The following is a 21,530-nucleotide window of genomic DNA, read 5'->3' as shown; positions in this document are numbered from 1 at the left end:
AGGAAAAAGCAGGGACTTAGTGAAAAAAACCACCTAGGGTTTACTGTTCATCCGATTTGGATCTGCGCGCAAAACGAGGATCGTCGGATCCTCTCGCCGGAACAGGGGGCCGCGGTGGCCGGAGGAAGGAGGAGGCCGGCCCGGGGCTCGGGACCCGAAGGGCGGCGAGGGTGAGGCGGCGAGGCGAGGGCAAGGCAGCGGGGCGAGGCCGGACGCCGAGCTTGCCAGCGCGGAGCAGCTTGGCGGCGGCCGGAGTGACGGCGGTGGCCGGCGCGCGGTTAGGCGGCGCAGAGGGAGGAGAAGCAGCGGGCGGCGGCGGATGGCGAGTGGGCCACGGGGGCTCAACGCGGGCTCGGGCGGGCCTCGGGCGGCGGCGGCGAAGTGGGGCTCGCCCGGGCCACGTGGTGGTCGGTGGCTGGCTGCGGCGATGTGTCCGGCCGGAACGGACACGTCCGGCGTGGCGCGAGGTGGATTTAGGGTTTCGGACGAGGGGGGATCCGGATTTGGAAAGGGGGGGGGTCTAAATATAGGCATAGGGGGGGCACGCGATCGTGATCGAACGCTCTAGATGATGGAGAAGGCTTAGGTGGGTTTTGGGCCAAATTGAAAGGGTGTTGGGCTGCAACACACACGAGGCCTTTTCGGTCCCTCGGTTAACCGTTGGAGTATCAAACGAAGTCCAAATGGCATGAAACTTGACAGGAGGTCTACCGGTAGTAAACCAAGGCCGCTTGGCAAGTCTCAGTCCAATCCGGGAATGTTTAATCCCCACACACTAAAGAAAGGTAGAAATGACCACCGGAGGAGAACGAAGCGCCGGAATGCAAAACGGACAACGGGGAAAATGCTCGGATGCATGAGACGAACATGTATGCAAATGAAATGCACATGATGACATGATATGCAATGCATGACACGCAAGCAATGACAAGGCAACAACAACGAATAACTGGACGACACCTGGCACATCGGTCTCGGGGCGTTACAAGAGCCTCCATGAAGAACTCCGGTAATAAAAGAATGATCAAAAGGAAGTGAAGGATGAAAGAATAAGATTGAGGCCTTGAAATGATTGGATGAAGCTTTGCGACGAGATAAAGTGGAAACTTGGAACTCCGAAAGAAAAGATAAAGCATCTCGAACCGAGAATGTCATATGATGAACCACTCCGGAAAGAAGAAATTAGATCACTTGGATGAAACAATAATAAGAATTACGTTATGCGTATCCTTCACCAATTAAATTGATGACGAGCAAACGGATTTGGCATACTACTTATTCTCGTAGAAAGGATTAAGATAGATATAGTGCCAACTTGGGAAGGTCTTCAAAGAACTACCGGTAGAATTGAAAGAACGAATAAATTGATATGATAATGAAGGAAGAGAAATCTTAAACGAACCACCGTAAGGATTGAAAAAGAACGTAGCAAAGGCACAATTCACCGGGAAGAATTGGAAAACGAAAGATGATACTTGAGAGAATTTGGATACATGAGAACGATGAGATCACGAGCTGATAAGAGAATACTTGAATGATGCACCGGTATGATTTGGAGAACGAGAGCTGAAAGCTGGAATGAATAATCCGAAATGACGGCCTTCGGAGAATCAAACTGAAAAGACTCTTGAATTGCTCCGGATAGGTGAAAATAATTCTCACAATCAAAAACAATTATGAGAGGATGGCATAAAGCTAGCACCAAGAATCTTCAAGAGAATGGATATGATTGCAGAGAAACTCTTCTTTGGTCTTCAAATGTTGAGAATGATGATGAGAACCACCACTGAGAATTGTTTAGACACTCTGGGAGAATCAAATGCGAAGAGGTTGGGCCAACGATGAAAGAATTTTGAAAGTTCTTGGAGAAAGACATTTGATTGATGATAAATCATTCTTATGTCAAACTTTGAGAGAATTTGAGAATAACTCCGAGAAAATAAGAGTCGGGTAAGATCCTAGGAAAAGACCTGTGGGTTAGGGCCCACTCAAAAAAACACCGTTGAACAATTTAAAAGAGTGATTGCACTGGTTTAGTTATGTTGCTTGAATGAGATAACATCCTCAAAAGAACTTGAGCAAACTGAGAATTGAAACGGGAATCTTCTAAGACATCTTCATCACTCCGGAATAAATGAATGGCGAGAAGTGGATGATTAAGAGGTGCACCGGTATGAGAAAGCATTGAAACGAGGAAAGGATATGATCAAAAAAGCTTGACTTGAATCCACCGGAGAAGAAAAGAATGAAGAATAATACACTTGAAGCTTCGTTAGTATCTTCCTGAGAATCACCGGATAAGAACATTGACGGAAAAGAATGGAGAGACTTCCATAAATAAGATGGATATTTGATTGAGAAATCTGATTCCTCGAAAAAAAAGGGGGGGGGGGGGGGGGAAAACAAAGGCAACTTGGGGACAGATGAAACAAACAACATTGGGAAAAAACCGAGAGGTGATCTTGCGGATGTTGAAATGATCAGATCCACTTGAAGAGAAACACACTGATTGAAAAGGATTGACATGAAAATCTCAATTATCATGAAGGATTGGTATTCACATAGAAATATGAGGACACTACTTAAGGAATGTATGGAATCCACACTTGACTTCGAAGCAACTCGAATACCACTAACCAAAACAAAACAAAGGATTGACTTGCAAAATAAGCTGGAAACAAACATATGATAGATCCCATATCGTATCATGTGTCTGTTGGAAAGATATCCTACGTGATACTTGAATTCCCACTTATAAACTCCTGAAACTTTCTGGTTATGCAATCAGGTGTTGGGGATACAGGGGAAGCATAATATCTCACCCAAACTAACAATACCTACATCCAGCTGTATCCATCCTTCAACACATAACCAAGAAACCTTCGGAAATCGTGTACCTCAACCTTCGAAAAGCATCCATTATACGAGTTATGGCAATACACCCGAACTCCCGCCCCAGTACTGGGTGGCGTCGAGGTTGTCTCACCAACAACTGCATAAAAGAGATTTTCGATGTCGGCGAACTCAGGTATTCCAGAACTGCAACGATAAAATTGTGACGACAACACCTCGGAGCTCAACTCCCCGGGACACTACCACAACCCCTAAATGTCAGGAGGCACCAAGAACAATGTTCTCGTCACAAGACTATCGGAACGATTCCAATATACCCGCGTGATCCTAATTTTTTTTGTGAAATTTAAGGAGAGAAAAGCCAAAACTTCTACGTCAGGAGGCCTCACCAGAGCGACGAAGGGACTGAGGAGTAAAAAGAATCCTACTCTCCGATATATATAATCCTAAGACTCAAAAACATTTTCTTCTAGGCTCAACAACGTCAATGATTCGATCAAGTAGGGGGCTCCTAAGTCGGGGATGGCTCTGATTACCAACTTGTGGCACCCACAATGCGGCTATATCTCCCACGTGTCGGGGCACAACTTAGAGGCATAGCCACATGGTAGGTTTGTCGCAAGAGGGGTAATCTTCACACAATCCCATGTACTGAATAAGAAAGGGATAAAGAGTTGGCTTACAATTGCCACTTCACACAATACAAGTTAAACATACAACATCCAGAATAAAATCAAGGTCCGACTATGAAACCAAAATAAAAGGAAGACAACCCCAAATGCTAGATCCCCGATCGTCCCAACTGGGCTCCACTACTAATCAATCGAAAATGAAACAACACAACGAACAAGATCTTCATCAAGCTCCCACTTGAGCTGGGTTGCGTCGCTTGCACTGGTATCATCGGCACCTACAACTCTTTGGAAGTATCTGTGAGCCACGACGACTCAGAAATCTCACACCCGCGAGATCAAGACTATTTAAGCTTATGGGTAGGAAAGGGTAGTGAGGTGGAGCTGCAACAAGCACTAAGCATATATGGTAGCTAACATACGCAAATAAGAGCGAGAAGAGAAGCAACGCAACGGTCGTGAAGCTAGAAATGATCAAGAAGTGATCCTGAAACTACTTATGCGCAAGCATAACACAATACCGTGTTCTCTTCCCGGACTCCGCCGAAAAGAGACCATCACGGCTACACACGCGGTTGATTCATTTTAATTAAGTTAAGTGTCAAGTTCTCTGCAACCGGACATTAACAAATTCCCATCTGCCCATAACCGCGGGCACGGCTTTCGAAAGTTCAAACCATCCAGGGGTGTCCCAACTTAGCCCATCACAAGCTCTCATGGTCAACGAAGGATATTCCTTCTCCCAGGAAGACCCGATCAGACTCGGAATCCCGGTTACAAGACATTTCGACAATGGTAAAACAAGACCAGCAAAACCGCCCGATGCGCCGACATCCTGATAGGAGCTGCACATATCTCGTTCTCAGGGCAACACCGGCTGAACCTACATACAGCTAAAACCAGCCCTCAAGTTTCCCCGAGGTGGCGCCGCAAGTGGATCTGGTTCGGATCAACACTTAGAGAAGCACTGGCCCGGGGGGGGTTTAAATTAAAGATGACCCTCGAGAGCAGTGACTCCCAAGGGAAAAGTAGGTGGTGATGAGGCAAAAGGTAAAACTAAGGTTAGGCCTTGCCGGAGGAGTTTTATTCAAAGCAAACTGTCAAGGGGTCCCCATAACACCCAACCGTGTAAGGAACGCAAAATCAAGGAACATAACACTGGTATGACGGAAACTAGGGCGACAAGAGTGGAACAAAACACCAGGCATAAGGCCGATCCTTCCACCCTTTACCAAGTATATAGATGCATTAATTAAATAAGAGATATTGTGATATCCCAACATATCCATGTTCCAACATGGAACAAACTTCATCTTCACTTGCAACTAGCAACGCTATAAGAGGGGCTGAGCAAAAGAGGTAATATAGCCAAACAACGGTTTGCTAGAAAGGTGGGTTAGAGGCTTGACATGGCAATATGGGAGGCATGATATAGCAAGTGGTAGGTATCACGGCATGGCAATAGAGCGAACAACTAGCAAGCAAAGATAGAAGTGATTTCGAGGGTATGATCATCTTGCCTGAGATCCCGTAACGAAGAAGAACGGGTCCATGAAGAAGACAAATAGATGCAGTCGAACGGATCCTCACAAACGCAATGTTATCGGAACTAACCCGAAGAGGAAACACCGGAAAGAAGCAAACAACATAGTAAACAACCACGACATAAACATGGCATGATGCACAACCAAGTATGATGCATGTACGGTGTAATGAAGCATGGCATGGCAAAGTGCACAAACAAAACTACAAATTAAGTGGAGCTCAATATGCAATGAGTTGCATATTGACGAAACACCACAACAATTATTTAGCTCTCTCTCATTTATGTACCCAACAATATTAAATGTTGTTAAACATGACAAGAGGGTGAAGCATAAACAAACTAACTATCTAAGCAATTTAAATGGGGCCGGATACAACAAACAACAAACCCGAGAAATCCCCATGTGTATATTTTAGATTTGGTATTGTTCTGTCCTAAGGCATTTTTTAATGTTGTTAGACATGCAAAGTAATGCCACTGTTAAACTAGGAATTTTCCTACCCCATTTACATATAAAGTTTGTTAGGTTTGGAGCTACGGTTATTTAGTTATGAATTAAAACATTTTAACATGGCATAAGAGCAAATTTAAACAAACAACATTTTAAACATGGATGAAAGTGGCATATTATGAAACTACACAAAATTCTAAGCAGGTTTCTTATAAAGTTTGTTTAATTCTGATGCACGGTTGTGGAGTTAGGATATGCATGAAATGCAAGGGCTTTTCTGTAAAACTGGTAACTCTAGATAAATGGACAAATCGCAGAACGAAAAAAAACAACGATAATGGGCCGAAACAGAACAAAACTGGGTTGGGGGAAGCTCCTCACATTGGGCTTGGCCCGGTCGGTGGAAGAGGCAGGCTGGGCTAGAGGCCGGTGCGCTGGGCCTCAGGTGGTTCGCGGTCCACGAGGCCCAAAGGCATGTCGTCCTCGTCCCCGGTCCTGCTGGATCGAGGGAAGACAGGGATGGCAGCACTACGAAGCTCGGTGGCCAGGGTCGGCCAAGGCAGAGGTCAGGGATGGCGGGAATAGCCAGATCCGCCCTCCTGGCAGTGGATCCGGCCGGCAGTGGTGGAGCTCATCGAGCTAGGAACGGCGCCATGTCGGGGTTCCTGCGGGGAGAGAGAGACCATGAGACAGAGAGGGAGAAGGAGAGGGAAACGGGAAGGCACATGACAACAGAGACAGGGAGGTGGGTCCTCAACTCCGACGTGGGGTGGACAGCAAGGAAGGTCGGCGCCGGCGCGGGGAGGCGAGGAGAGCTGCGGGCGACGGTGGGCGTTGCTGCACGAGCGCTAGGGCAAACGGGCGCTATAGGCGGCCCAGATCTGGCCTGGCGCGGGCCTGCGACGGGCTCCGCGGGCTGTGGCGGCGGGGAGCGGGCAGGGGCCACGTGGCGCACGCGGAGTGGAGGAGGGCGGCGCTGGTTGCTGAGGTGGCACGAGCGGGTTGGTGGGGAGCGTCCGGCCGGCGGCTGCTGGAACGTTGGACGGCGCCAAGTGGCGAGATGGTTGCGGTGCGGCAGAATCTAAGGAGGGGGAGGCTAGAGGTAGGGTAAGGTCTAGGTTGCCCAAAATGGACTATGGGTGTCCATATATAGCAAATTTGCTAGGGTTTGGGGTTAGGAGGGGTTTCTGGACCCTCCGATCGCAATCGAACGGTTCCGGTCAGAGGAGGTTTAGGTGGGCTGCAGGTGGGCTATGAAGAAGGGCTTGGACTGAGAGGAGAGGGGAGAGATGCAGCCCGACCCGGTTTCCGGAGACCGAAAACGTCCGACGGTTTACCGACTACTATTGCCGCTATATTTATCCATTGGGGCATCAAACGCACTCCGAATGCGTTGAAACTTGGCAGGCGACCTATTGACAACAAAACAACACCGCACGCCAACTTTCATTGCATTCCGAGAACATTTTCTGGCCACTTATAAAATAATATTTCGGATGTGCCGCGGGCGCGTGCAAGTGTGTCTGGGCTCAGAATGGACAACGGAAAGAACTGGGGGAACCCGGACGAATGCAGGTTTTGAAAACATGATGATGCAATGCACATGATGGCATGACAAGATGCGACACGTAAGTGAATGACATGGCAACAACAACGAAAAACTGGAAGACACCTGTCGCAATGGTCTCGGGGCGTTACAGGGCCACTCCGGCCCCCCTTGGCCTTCTTCTTGGCCTTCTTCTCCGGCTCCTGATAGGGCACCGGGACCAGCATCTTCGCCAGGAGCGGGATGACTGGTTCCTCGGGCAGCGGAGCCAAACATTGAACCCGCTCCGCTTTCTCTGTCCATACCTGAAAAAATAAAAATAGTAAAGTTTAGATAGCCCCCTTGAACAAGAAAGTAGAGGATATGCCTTGAGACATGAAAGACTTACCTCACTGGCAGGATGGACAAGATCGTGTCGGCGGTCCGAGTCTAGGGCCGGCGGCGTCTCATTGCCCTTAAAAAGCAACTTCCAGGCATCTTCGTGAGTGGTTCCAAAGAGCCCTTCCAAGGTTTGGTGCTTCTTCTGATCGAATTCCCATAAAGGGAAAGTTCGGCTTTAGCATGGGAGGATCCGGTGAACTAGCATCACCTGGATCACATCGATGAGCTTGATGTTTTTATCCACCATGCTTTGGATGCGCGTCTGTAGCGCTATCAGTTTATCCAACGAAGACCAATTTGGGCCCTTCTCTATCCAGGAAGTGAGCCGCGTTGGAGCTTCGGACTTTAATTCGGGAGTCGTGGCCCAGGTGGCGTCGTGAGGCTCTGTGATATAGAACCACAGTTTCTGCCACTCCTTGACGGTCTCCACAAAAGTACCTTTGGGCCACGTGACATTGGGCAGCTTGCTCACCATGGCACCTCCGCACTCTGTGTGCTGGCCATCCACCACCTTCGGCTTCACGTTGAAGATCTTGAGCCACAATCCAAAGTGGGGTTGGATGCGGAGGAAGGCCTCACACACGACAATGAATGCCGAGATGTTGAGGAAAGAATTCAGGGCTAGATCATGGAAATCTAGCCCGTAATAGAACATAAGTCTGCGGACGAAAGGCTGGAGAGGAAACCCTAACCCGCGGACGAAGTGGGGGATGAACACCACCCTCTCGTTAGGTTTCGGGGTGGAGACAATTTGCCCCTTGGCTGGAAGCAGGTGGGAGATTTCTTTCGCCAGATACCCGACCTCCCGAAGCTTGGTGATGTCCTTCTCCTTAACAGAGGAGGCCATCCACTTGCCTTGCCCTCCAGATCCGGACATGGTTAAGTGCTTCCTTGAGGCGGAAAAGATGAGGACTTGGGCGCTGGAGCTCGATAATGGAAGGGAAGAGAAAGAGAAAAGGCGTGGGTGAAGAAAGGGAATCCTTATCTCCTTATAAAGGCAATGAATATCAAGCGCCTCCCCGCTCACCTTAAAACTCGCCTGTTACCAAGGGCTGTGCAAATGACACGGTTGGATTACCCATGCCCGTATTGATGAGAATCCCGCAATAGGGGGACACGATCACTGCTTTGACAAGACGTGCCAATAAAACCGCGTCTTGAAATACAAAGCGGCATGCCAAAAAACAGTTTGAAACAATGACCGGTCAGATGAGATGTCACATTGCGAAAAGTTGTCAGTGGATTTGACTCGTGAAACATTATACTCTCTGCGGTTGTGTGTGGTACTTGTGTTATAGATCCGTATACATTCTTTGCGTCCGAAGACTATTTTCGAGAAGGGAACCCACCTTGCAATGCCGAAGACAGTCTGCGCACCGGACACCTTGTCATTGAAGCCTGGTTCAGGGGCTACTGAGGGAGTCCTGGACTAAGGGGTCCTCGGGCGTCTGGCCTGTTAGCCATGGGCCGGACTGATGGGCTATGAAAATACAGAGACCGAAGACTCTGCCCCGTGTCCGGATGGGACTCTCCTTGGCGTGGAAGGCAAGCTTGGCGATCAAATATGAAGATTCCTTTCACTATAACCGACTTTGTATAACCTTAATCCCCTCCGGTATCTATATAAACTGGAGGGTTTAGCCATTACGATCTCGTGGTAGATCAACTCTTGTAACCCTTATACTCATCAATATTAATCTAGCAGGACGTAGGGTTTTACCTCCATCGATAGGGCCCGAAACTGGGTAAACATTGTGTTCCCTTTCTCATGTTACCATCAACCTCAGACTCATAGTTCGGGACCCCCTACCTGAGATCCGCCGGTTTTGACACCGACAGAATCCTCCAAAAGAATCCTTCAGAAATCGTAGTACATTATCATTGTAAGCTTGGAAAAATGTGTCACAAATTTAATTCCCTTATGGTTAAGATTTAACAGGAAAGGAACATCACCTCGATATATAGCTTCTCCAGGCATGGAAAGCATCTCAGGAAACTGACAACTTGCTCCAGGTTGGGGCCGATAGATTCTAGTGCCAAGACCTTCACTCTGCGCAGTTTCAGGGTCAAGCTTGTCGGAATCATTTTCTGAATGACAGACGAACAAACATCTTCAAAATTAGAAATAATGTTAATTTGTAGAAGGAGAGGTAGAAGGCAGTTGTTGTACCTGAACGGGTGTGGATCCAATAACAACTTCAGAGTATTTGTTAGATGAGTAGCCCACCACTGTCAATTTTGGCGCAGAAATGACATTGATTCTTGTTGGACCTTCTTGATCAACTACAAGTAATCTCTAAAGTTTAGGTGTGTCCTCAATGACCATACCATGGTACACATCTTGTGATGTCCTTCTGCCGCACCAGCAACACACATAAATAGCCCGAAGAGTCATGGAGGTGATGTGGAAGGTACTGAACCCATTGACCGCCTAAAGACGAAGGTACTCGAGTGCAGTATGGCCATGGAGCAGGCGCTCCATGTCACTATTTGAGAGGCAGACGACGACGAGCTCGAGGTGCTCCAGTCGTGGTAGAATAAGAGCGGGCGCGTCATTAAGGGGGGATGGCTGGTCTTGAACTTGGTGACGCGTAGCGTGGGCGCGAGGTGGAGTGCGGACGTTGGCAACGACCACATATGCCCATCATCAAAAGTGAGCTCCTCGAGCTGATCTAGGGTGGGGGATCGGAACCAGTCGTCAAGCTTGGCTCGGTCCTTGCCGTTGGAACGGAACTTGCCCATTCTAAGGCCTCTAGTTTGGCCAAGGTGACTGCCGAGGATCTTGGAGAATGCATCCAAGCTTTTGTGATAGCCATGGCAGAGCTCATGGGTGTCGATGTGGTCGAGAGGGCTGGAGTTCCATAAGGGGCGCCAGTGCCGGGAAAGGACGGTTGTCCGCACCCCATATTTGATTGGGAGGAGGGAGATGATGACTGTCAACATATCATCAGGGAGGCTGCTGAGGAAGTCTAGGCCTGCCGGAGTCGCTTGCGGTTCTAGCTCACCCCGCCTCCGCTTGTTGGCAGCCCCCTTCTCCACCTCCGGAGTCTCCTTGTCAGGAGTACAAGGAATATTTAGTTAAAACAGGGCAATAGAAAAGTGTATTGGTAACTAGAAGTTATTAGGTAGGAATATAGTAAGAAAAGGGAATAAATTTGGTTGCTTAAATACTACACAATTCATTTGACATTGCTAGGTAAGTTAACATGCAGATAGTTGAAAAGAAAACTTACTTCGAACAAAGTCTAGACAGATGATTTTGTCAGGGAAGTTAGCATATATCTCATGACCAAGCCCTTTTATGTGCAGTGCAATTTTAGTGCCAACTTTCAGTACATAAAACTTAGAAATTTCTTTCCAAAAGCCAGTGCCAAAATAGGAGTCACCACGTTCATCAAGTCTTACAGTAGCAACGATTGTAAATCCATGGTTTGTGTGTAGTATGACATCCGTGCAGTCTTGATCTATGTAAAGGGAAAGATTGTGCACTACATAATCTGTTGCATAGCAAGGGATGCACTGCAGAAAATGGTAGGATTATTAAAGAAAATATGGTAACATGCAAATATGGGCCCAAATTGAAAGAACTGTACAACAATTGAAATCGAAGGACAAAAATCAACAATTAAACAGATAGGGTAAACATGATGTCATGGAAATATGAGAGTGATCGAAATAACAATACATCATTAATTTGCCTAATATAGAAAGAAGAGGGGAAACCCCCCCCTTTGACGTATATGGTGCATGTGGCACCTTTTATCCAAATGTAGCAATATTTAGAATATGTTCCATGCCAACCGATTTAGGGTGAGATTGAACATACCGCGCGCGTCCTCAATTGATCTGGTACAGTGAGATGGAATCTCTGGCGGAGGTCACAAAGCCTGATGTGTCGGTGCACTGTACATTCTATTAATGAAAGAAAACCCTCAAATCAGCTCGAATAAAAATTAATTCACGACAATTTCCACTCGGTGATAAAAGGAGGCAGATGAACTGGGATAAGAGATGAGATAATATCTCATTAAATTAGTTACCTTGTCGTCCATGAGAATGAATCCTCAGTACGGCAGATTCCCCAACCGAGCGGAGCTGGGTCGACCGCGAGTAGCGTCGAGAAAGTCGATGGCGATAGGCGGTGGCAAGCGGAAGTGGCGAAATGCTGTGGGCTTTGCCGGCAGCCTGGTGACGGCGGCATGCGTCGAGCTAAGTGTTTACCGCCGCGATAGCCGGTGCCATGGCATAGACGCGGAGGAGCTTGTGCAAGTGTGAATGGGGACCGGAGGGGCTGGCGAGCGGGGTGAGGGTTTTTGTGACGTGGGGGTGGTGAGGGTTTTCTTTTTTCTTTTTTGAATTGGATGGTGAGGGTTTTCTGTCCCACAAAGAATTTTGGAGGCGACAATTTGCTAGAGCGAACCGTGTGTGATTGACGCAACATGCAAAATGAAAGTTGAGGGAGTCCTGGATTAGGGGGTCTCCGGACAGCCGGACTATATCCTTTGGCCGGACTGTTGGACTATGAAGATACAAGATTGAAGACTTCGTCCCGTGTCCGGATGGGACTCTCCTTGGCGTGGAAGGCAAGCTAGGCAATACGGATATGTAGATCTCCTCCCTTGTAACCGACTGTGTGTAACCCTAGCCCCCTCCGATGTCTATATAAACTGGAGGGTTTAGTCCGTAGCACAATATACAATCATACCATAGGCTAGCTTCTAGGGTTTAGCCTATACGATCTCGTGGTAGATCAACTCTTGTAATACTCATATCATCAAGAACAATCAAGCATGGCGTAGGGTATTACATCCATCAAGAGGGCCCGAACCTGGGTAAACATCATGTCCCCTGCCTCCTGTTACCATGCGCCTTAGACGCACAGTTCGGGATCCCCTACCCGAGATCCGCCGGTTTTGACACTGACATTGGTGCTTTCATTGAGAGTTCCACTGTGCCGTCACCATAAGGCTCGATGGCCCCTTCAATCATCGGTAATGATGCGGTCCAGGGTGAGGTTTTTCTCCCCGGACAGATCTTCGTATTCGGCGGCTTCGCACTGCGGGCCAATTCGCTTGGCCATCTGGAGCAGATTGAGAGCTACGCCCCTGGCCATCAGGTGAGATTCAGAAACTTGAACTACACTGCCGACATCCGCGGAGACTTGATCTTCGACGGATTCGAGCCCGTGTCAGGTGCGCCGCACAGTCACGACGAGCATGACGTAACTCTGCTGTCGGACAGTATTCGGGAGATCGCATCTGCAACTACTCTTACCGTCAATCCGGAGCAAATCGCGCCATCCGAGAGCAGAGGGATAGACCCCGCCATGGAGGCTGCACTCTCAGTGGCGATAGAGCCGGATACTTACTTCACCCCTTACGAGAGCCGTGTCGCCGAACCACTGGATTCGTCTCCGGCCACGGACTCCGAGCCGCCTGCATCCGCGCCCATCGAATCCGACTGGGCGCCGATCATGGAATTCACCTCCATGGATATCTTTCAGCACTCACCTTTCGGCGATGTGCTAAATTCATTAAGGTCTCTCTCCTTGTCAGGAGAACCTTGGCCGAACTATGTTCGGCTAGAATGGGATGCGGACGACGAAGAAATTCGCTGCCCACCCACCACCCACTTAGTAGCCACTGTCGACGATTTAACCGACATGCTCGACTTCGACTCCGAAGACATCGACGGTATGGACGACGATGCAGGAGATGAATAGGAACCACCGCCCACAAGGCGCTGGACCGCCACCTCATCATATGATATATACATGGTGGACACCCCCAAAGAAGGCAACGGTGATGAGACAACGGAAGATAACCCCTCCAAGAAGCTACCCAAGCGCCGACGTCAGCGACACCGCTCTAAGTCCCGCCGCAGCAAAAAGTAGTGATACCGGCACAGGAGATAATAACACTCCAGATAGTGCCGAAGACAACCACAATCCCCTCCAGCACGATGTAGAGCGGGAAGATGAACAAGCTAGCCCCTCCAGAGCAGGCAGCAGATGATGAACCAGAAGAGGACAGTTACATGCCCCTCTCCGAAGACGAGGTGAGCCTCGGCGACGAAGAATTTATCGTACCTGAGGATCCCGTCGAGCAGGAGCGCTTCAAGCGCCGGCTTATGGCCACAACAAATAGACTGAAGAAAAAGCAACAACAGCTTCAAGCTGATCAAGACTTGCTAGCAGTTAGATGGACCGAAGTCCTTGTGGCCGAGGAATACGAACTCGAGCGCGCCTCCAAGAGTTACCCAAAATGCAGGTTGCTACCTCACCTCAAGGAGGAAGCATTGAAATCTCCATCACCAGTGTACAATGCGGCTGACCGGCCACCGCGTGGCCGAGCCAAAGAGGCGTTTCAGCTTGCACCCCGCCGCCACTCAATCAAAACTACCAAGGCCCGGGGCAACACACGGGACCCGCGAGATGTATTGGACAGCAGGGCAAAACTCGCAAGGTCAATATATGGGTCACGGGCACGCGCGCCAACACGGGACGATGATCGTCGTGCCGGATACACCAAAGGTAAATCCGGCCGGGCCGAATACAGCAGACAAGACTCATATGAACTGCGTCGTGATATAGCCCGGCACAGAGGCGCCACACACCCCCTATGCTTCACTGATGAAGTTATGGATCACGAATTCCCGGAGGGTTTTAAACTCGTAAATATCGAATCGTATGATGGTACAACAGATCCCGTTGTATGGATTGAGGATTTCCTCCTTCACATCCACATGGCTCGCGGCGACGATCTGCATGCCATCAAGTACCTCCCACTCAAACTCAAAGGACCAGCTTGGCATTGGCTGAATAGCTTCCCAGCAGACTCCATCGGTAGTTGGGAGGATTTGGAAGACACATTCCTTGACAACTTCCAGGGCACTTATGTGCGACCACCGGATGCTGATGACTTGAGCCATATAACTCAGCAGCCAGGGGAATCGGCTAGGCAATTCTGGACACGGTTCCTGACTAAGAAAAACCTAATTGTCGACTGTCCGGATGCAGATGCCCTAGCGGCATTCAAGCATAACACCCGCGGCGAGTGGCTTGCCCGCCACCTCGGCCAGGAGAAGCCGAAGTCTATGGCAGCCCTCACAACATTCATAACCCGCTTTTGTGCGGGCAAGGATAGCTGGCTGGCTCGCAGCAACAACACATCAAGGAATCCGGGCACTTCAGATACCAAAGATGCCAATGGCAGACCATGTCGTAACAGACCAAAGCGCCGCAACAACGGCGATAACAACGATGATACGGCAGTCAATGCCGGATTCAGAGGCTCTAGATCCGGTCAGCGGAAAAAGCCATTTAAAAGAAGTACTCCGGCACCTTCTAGTTTGGATCGCATACTGGATCGCTCGTGTCAAATCCACGGCACCCCCGACAAGCCAGCCAATCACACCAACAGAGAATGCTGGGTGTTCAAGCAGGCCGGCAAGTTAAATGCTGAAAGCAAGGACAAGGGGCTGCATAGTGACGACGAGGAGGAGCCCCGGCCGCCAAACACAGGAGGACAGATGGGGTTCCCCCCACAAGTGAAGATGGTGAACATGATATATGCAACCCACATTCCCAAGAGGGAGCGGAAGCGTGCACTAAGGGACGTCTATGCGATGGAGCCCGTCGCCCCAAAGTTCAACCCATGGTCCTCTTGTCCGATCACCTTTGATCGCAGGGACCACCCCACCAGTATCCGTCATGGCGGATCCGCCGCACTGGTCCTAGACTCCATCATCGACGGATTTCACCTCACTCGAGTCCTTATGGACGGCGGCAGCATCCTGAACCTGCTCTATCAGGATACAATGCGAAAAATGGGTATCGATCCCTCGAGGATCAAACCCACCAAAACCACCTTTAAGGGCGTCATCCCAGGTGTAGAGGCCCGTTGCACGGGCTCAATCACACTGGAAGTGGTCTTCGGATCACCGGCCAACTTCCGAAGCGAGGAGTTAATCTTCGATATTGCCCCGTTTCGCAGTGGCTATCACGCACTACTCGGACGAACAACATTTGCAAAATTTAATGCAGTACCGCATTACGCATACCTCATGCTCAAGATGCCAGGACCTAGGGGGGTCATAACAGTAAATGGAAACACAGAATGCTCGCTCCGCACGGAAGAGCACGCTGCGGCCCTCGCAGCAGAAGCACAAAGCAGCCTTTTAAGGCAAACCACTAATTCAGCTTTACAGCCCCCGGACACCTTCAAGCGAGTCCGGAGTAAACTGCAACAGGATCGCTTGGCACGTTCAGAGCTCGCCTAGCAATTCGGCCCCAGTCCCAGTCCCAGTCAAGCGACGAAAATCGTGCCGCGCGTACATAATTACGCACTGAAAATACCATGGACATAGGCGGGGCATGATCAGGGCACGTCCCGCAATGCGGCTTAACCGCCCTAGGGGTTGTATATCTTTATCATTTTTTCTCTTTCAGGGCCTAACTCTCTGGAAGCCCTTTCCAGCAGTACGATTGCCGGACACATTACGGGAAGGAACAACCAAGGCGGCAAGAAGCTAAGATGTACACAGGAACCCCTAGGTGGTCTCTAATAATAATTGATATACCCGCTTTCTACTATCCATACGCAGCTTGCCGTTGGATGGGACATTTCGAGTAGTCCTACTTTCTGCTTATTGCCTACTTGTACCAGTACGCTTCGACGTATTATTTAAATAACAATGCATAGCATTAGTCTATTATTGCATTATTTATCCTTTTTTTCTCTTATATGTCCATTTATGACAATACGCACCCGTACATTCGGGTACGGTCAGTACGCCGGGGGCTTTCGTTTACCTCATAATACGGCGCGAGAAGTCCGAACACTTTCGACAGTGCGGCACCCCGAACTTATAGCACTATATGCATCAGCTCTGAATCATGTCTTGGGTCAATAGTTGGGTTTGCCCGGCTCCCATGGTTTGGTACCTTACGTTCCGCTATATCGGCTAAGGTAGCGGTGGGAGAACTACTACGATTGTGTCCCGGTTCTTCCGGACGAGCACCTCAGTAGAGAAAGCCGAAAATTGACTGTCATGATAAGGCGAGAGACTGGTTGCTGTTCGAGAGGTCTCAAGTCCTTAAAGAATTTTTCCGCTTCAGGCGAGGAGTCGGCCTTGCCCGTCTTAGGCGTGTATAGCGCCCCAAATTCGGCCTTCCGAATGCTAGGGGCTTCGCCAAGATTTAAAATTGTAGACTTCTATGGTTAAGTGAGAGTGATGAAGCCTTATAGTCCGATTGCCTGGTTCATTGCGCTGAACACCTCCCTCGAAGGACCCAAAATTGTGGTAAAGAGTGCTCAGGTTTATCCCGAACACCCCAGTACTAGTTACATGAGGGCAGAAGCCGACGACTGGCCAACTCTCAGATGTTATAAACGACCGCACAGAAGGTAATATTTTAAATTAAAAAAAGCGTTGCATAGCGCAGATGACTTGTTTCACATTACAGGATCACACGAGCATGTTCATTCAAAAATTACATCTCTGGCACATTCATCCGCCACAAGGAGGGAACCCTTCAGGACACTCTCATAATACATCTCGGGGCAGCGATGCTCCTTGCCCTCCGGTGGCCCCTCCTTCACCAGCTTCACGACGTCCAGCTTCGCCCAGTGCACCTTCGCCCGGGCAAAAGCCCTGCGCGCACCCTCGATGCAGACGGACCGCTTTATGACTTCAAGCCGTGGGCAGGCCTCCACAAGCCGCCTCACCAAACCAAAGTAGCTGCCGGACAGGGGCTCGCCAGGCCACATCCGGACTATAAGGCCCCTCATGGCCTGTTCGGCCGCCTTGTGAAGCTCGACCAGTTGCTTCAGCTGGTTGCTCAAGGGCATTGAGTGCTCGGTCCTAGTATACTGAGACCAGAACAACTTTTCCGTCGAGCTCCCCACCTCAGCTCGCTAAAACTCCACGGCATCCATTACACTACGGGGAAGATCTGCGAACGCTCCTGGAGAGCTCCGAACTCGGGTAAGAAAAAGGAAAGTTTCCTTCACATGCTTGCTTTGCATAATGAATGCCTTACCCGCTGCTATCTTCTTCACTGCATCAATCTCCTAGAGGGCCTTGTGGGCTTCAGCCTTGGCGCTCTGGGCGCTTTCAAGCGCCTGCGCGAGCTCGGACTCTCGCGTCTTAGAGTCAAGCTCCAAGGACTCATGTTTTTTGGCGAGAGCCTCGTGATCTTGCTGCACCTCGCCCACTCGGGCTTCTTGCTTCTCCCGCTCGATGCGCTCCTTGGCCACTTTGTCTTCGGCCTTGGACAGCGCCTTCTTCAGGGTCGCCACTTCGGTCGTGGCCCCTGGCAAATTCATGATGATCCTATTATTTTACAACCGAACTTCTTTTCAAAACCGTAGACAAGGTATTGCTTACCTTTGCTCTCCTCGAGCTGCCTCTTGGTAAGGCCGAGCTCATTCTCGGACCGCTCTAGGCCCTGCTTCAGTGCAGAGACCTCCGCAGTACTTGCGGCAGCGGCCAGCAGTGAAGCCTGCACATACACATAGACATATTCTGATCAGACTCCTGAGGCATCATTTGATCCTCTATTCGGCTTTTCTTCTCGAACGCCGAACAGAGCATCAGAGGCTACTATCTGTGCGGTAATATTTTATTATATTTTGATTGCTTACCTCAAAGCCTGTTAGGAGGCTGGTGCAAGCTTCAGTCAGTCCGTTTTTGGCAGACTGAACTTTCTCGATCACCACACTAATGATAGTGCGGTGCTCTTCATCGATGGAAGCACTGCGAAGTGCTTCCAGCAAGTTGTGCAGTGCCTCTGGATGGACAGAGGACACCGGCACGGGCAGCTGGCCCCCCTTAATGGGGGATCGCTTGCCGGAGTCTGGAACCATCGAAGGTTCCGACGCAGTGTTCGGCTAGGGGCCAAACTCGAAACCCGTGGGAGTTTTGCTCCCTTTGTACCCAAGTTCTGGGAGGTCGCCTCGAGGCGCCCCCAGGACCACCTCCCCTTAGCTCGGTGCCTTTCGAGACAACACCTCGACGTTGTCCGTAATGCGAGGGGTGGAGGCGGTCGGAAGAGAACCAATGTTCATATTCGACGAGTCCAATGAACCGCTCGACGAGGATACGTCGAGATGAGCTCGGGACGAACTGCATAATCATGTTCGGCATGAGGAGAAGCAGTGCAATAAAACATACCATGAATTACTATGGTGTCCGGATACTTACAACTTCACCAGGGGCTTGACCCTGGGTAGGCACTCGTCGCTGCTGTAGGCGGCCGTCGTGGAGCAGTCCAGAGGGAGGGTCCTTCCCTTCTTGGACCCTTCGGCCTCCCCGGTTGGGTCGGCCTTCCTTTCTTGTCTCCCCCAGCTGGGGGCGAGAACTTTCCTCCTCCTCCTCCTTGTTTTCATGGGAGGAGTGCGCGTCGGAGTCATCGGACGATGAGTCCGATACAACCTTGCGCCGAAGACCCTTTCGGGTCCCCATGGCCTTCTTCTTGGTCTTCTTTGCCGGCACCTCGTAAGGTGTCAGAGCCAGCATCTCCGTTAGGAGAGCATCTGCGGGATCTTCAGGCTGGGGGGTCGGGCAATCGAGCTGCTCTGCTGTCTTTATCCAATCATGTTAATGGCATGGGAGCTTAGATCCCGCACGTCATTTAACTGGGGGGAATAAATACCCTGTGAGATACAAAAACTTACTGGATTGTCATGGCGCTTTGCGCTGAGTCCGCGGTCCTCGGCGAGGGAACGAGGTACCCCGACGCCCTTGAACAACACCCTCCAGACGTCCTTGTGCGTCATGCTGTAGAGCTCTCGCAGCGTCTGGTGCTTGGCCGGGTTGAACTCCTACAAATTGAATGCCCCTCGTTGACACATGAGAATCCGGCAGAAGAGCATGACCTGGACCACATTGACGAGCTTGATTTTCTTGCTCATCATGTTCCTGATGCAGGTCTGGAGTCCGGTCAGCTCTACCGAAGAACTCCAGGACAGGCCCTTCTCTTTCCAGGTAGTGAGCCGCGTGGGGATTCTGGATCGAAATTTGGGGGCTGCCACCCAGTTGGTGTCGCGTGGCTCGATGATGTAGAACCACCCCGATTTCCACCCCTTTATGGTCTCCACATAGGAGCCTTTGAGCCAGGTGACGTTAGGCATTTTTCCCACCATGGCGCCTCCGCACTCTACTTGCTAGCCGACCACCACCTTCGGTTTAACATTGAAGGTCTTCAGCCACAGGCTGAAGTCGGGCCTGATGCGGAGGAAGGCCTCACACACGGCGATAAACGCCGAGATGTTGAGGATGAAATTGGGGGCCAGATCATGAAAATCTAGCCCGTAGTAGAACATGAGCCCGCGGACAAACGGGTAGAGGGGAAATCCCAGTCTGCGGACGAAGTGGGTAAGAAAAACTACCCTCTCATGGGGTTCGGGCATAAGGATGAGCTGCCCTGCATCTGGCAGCCGGTGCGCTATATCCGCAGCCAGATATCCGGCTTCCCGTAACTTTGTGATGTTCTCTTCCGTCACGGAGGAGACCGTCCACTTGTCTCCCTCTCTAGACATGTGTGGAGTGGTTTGAGAAGAAAGACGCGAACTTGGGCGCTGGAGCTCGAGTGTGCGAGAATGGGTAAGCAAGGAGGAAGAAGGCGTGGGTAAAAAGGGTGAGTCCTTGTCCCTTTATAGGGGTGGAAGAGGCGATGTGCCTCCCCACTTGCCTGATAAAACGCTTATTCCCCAAACGCCGTAATTTATGGCACGGTTGGGTTACCCACGTCCGTATTGATGAGAATCCCGTAATAAGGGGGACACGATCTCTGCTTTGACAAGACATGTCAAGAAAACCGCCTCGCGATATGTGCAGTGCTGGTTGAGAAAAACGGTTTGAATAATGACCGGGCCATGACATGATGTCGTGTTGTCATAACGTGTCAGCAGATTAGATTTGTGGAAATATTATTCTCTCTACGGTGGTGTGTGGAACTTGTTTTGCAGAGCCGGACACTATCCTTGGGTTCAAAATCTTCTATGGAGTATTCGGAGGAGGAACCTGCCTTGCAATGCCAAAGACAAATCTGCGCGCTGGACTCGTCGTCATTGAAGCCTGGTTCAGGGGCTACTGAGGGAGTCCTGGATTAGGGGGTCTCCAGACAGGCGGAATATATCCTTTGGCCGGACTGTTGGACTATGAAGATACAAGATTGAAGACTTCGTCCCGTGTCCGGATGGGACTCTCCTTGGCGTGGAAGGCAAGCCAGGCAATACGGATATGTAGATCTCCTCCCTTGTAACCGACTCTATGTAACCCTAGCCCCCTCCGGTGTCTATATAAACTGGAGGGTTTAGTCCGTAGGACAATATACAATCACACCATAGGCCAGCTTCTAGGGTTTAGCCTCTACGATCTCGTGGTAGATCAACTCTTGTAATACTCATATCATCAAGAACAATCAAGCAGGACGTAGGGTATTACCTCCATCAAGAGGGCCCGAACCTGGGTAAACATCGTGTCCCCTGCCTCCTGTTACCATCTGCCTTAGACGCATAGTTCGGGACCCCCTACCCGAGATCCGCCGGTTTTGACACCGACAGAAGTCATTGCACACGGTTCCAATTTTGGGAACTGTGTGTGATTGACGTACTACCTCCGTCCTAGTTTATTGGCCCCCCCTTTGTAATTTTTACCAAATTTTGATCAAATATTTAACTAAGATATGTTTATGCATGTCACCAAAAATTATATCATTGAACACTATGCTCAAATACCCATCCAACGATATAATTTTTGATGACTTGCACTAACATTTTGTCAGTGAAACCTTTGGTCAAAATTTAACACAAATTACAAAGGGGACCAATAAACCATGACAGAGGTAGATTCCATCAACCGAACTGGTTGCATCCATATCCCACGGTTAGACATAAGTAAACATAGATTAAACATACTCAGACATAGATAATAAGCGTACACATACATAAGCATAGTTCAACCATAAGTACGTAGTCCAACTGTCATTAAGCATACTCAAGCGTACATAGTTCGATCCATCCCACATCTCATCTCACATGCCGGCACGATCCTCAAGCTTCTCCAGGTACTCGGTGTACACACCGTGCGCCACTCTACGAGAATACTTCTGCTTGA

Source organism: Triticum urartu, chromosome 5 (assembly GCF_003073215.2).
Source record: "Triticum urartu cultivar G1812 chromosome 5, Tu2.1, whole genome shotgun sequence".
Classification (NCBI taxonomy): Eukaryota; Viridiplantae; Streptophyta; class Magnoliopsida; order Poales; family Poaceae; genus Triticum; species Triticum urartu.
The sequence above is the reverse complement of the archived record's forward strand: the minus strand, read 5'-3'. Positions refer to the sequence as shown.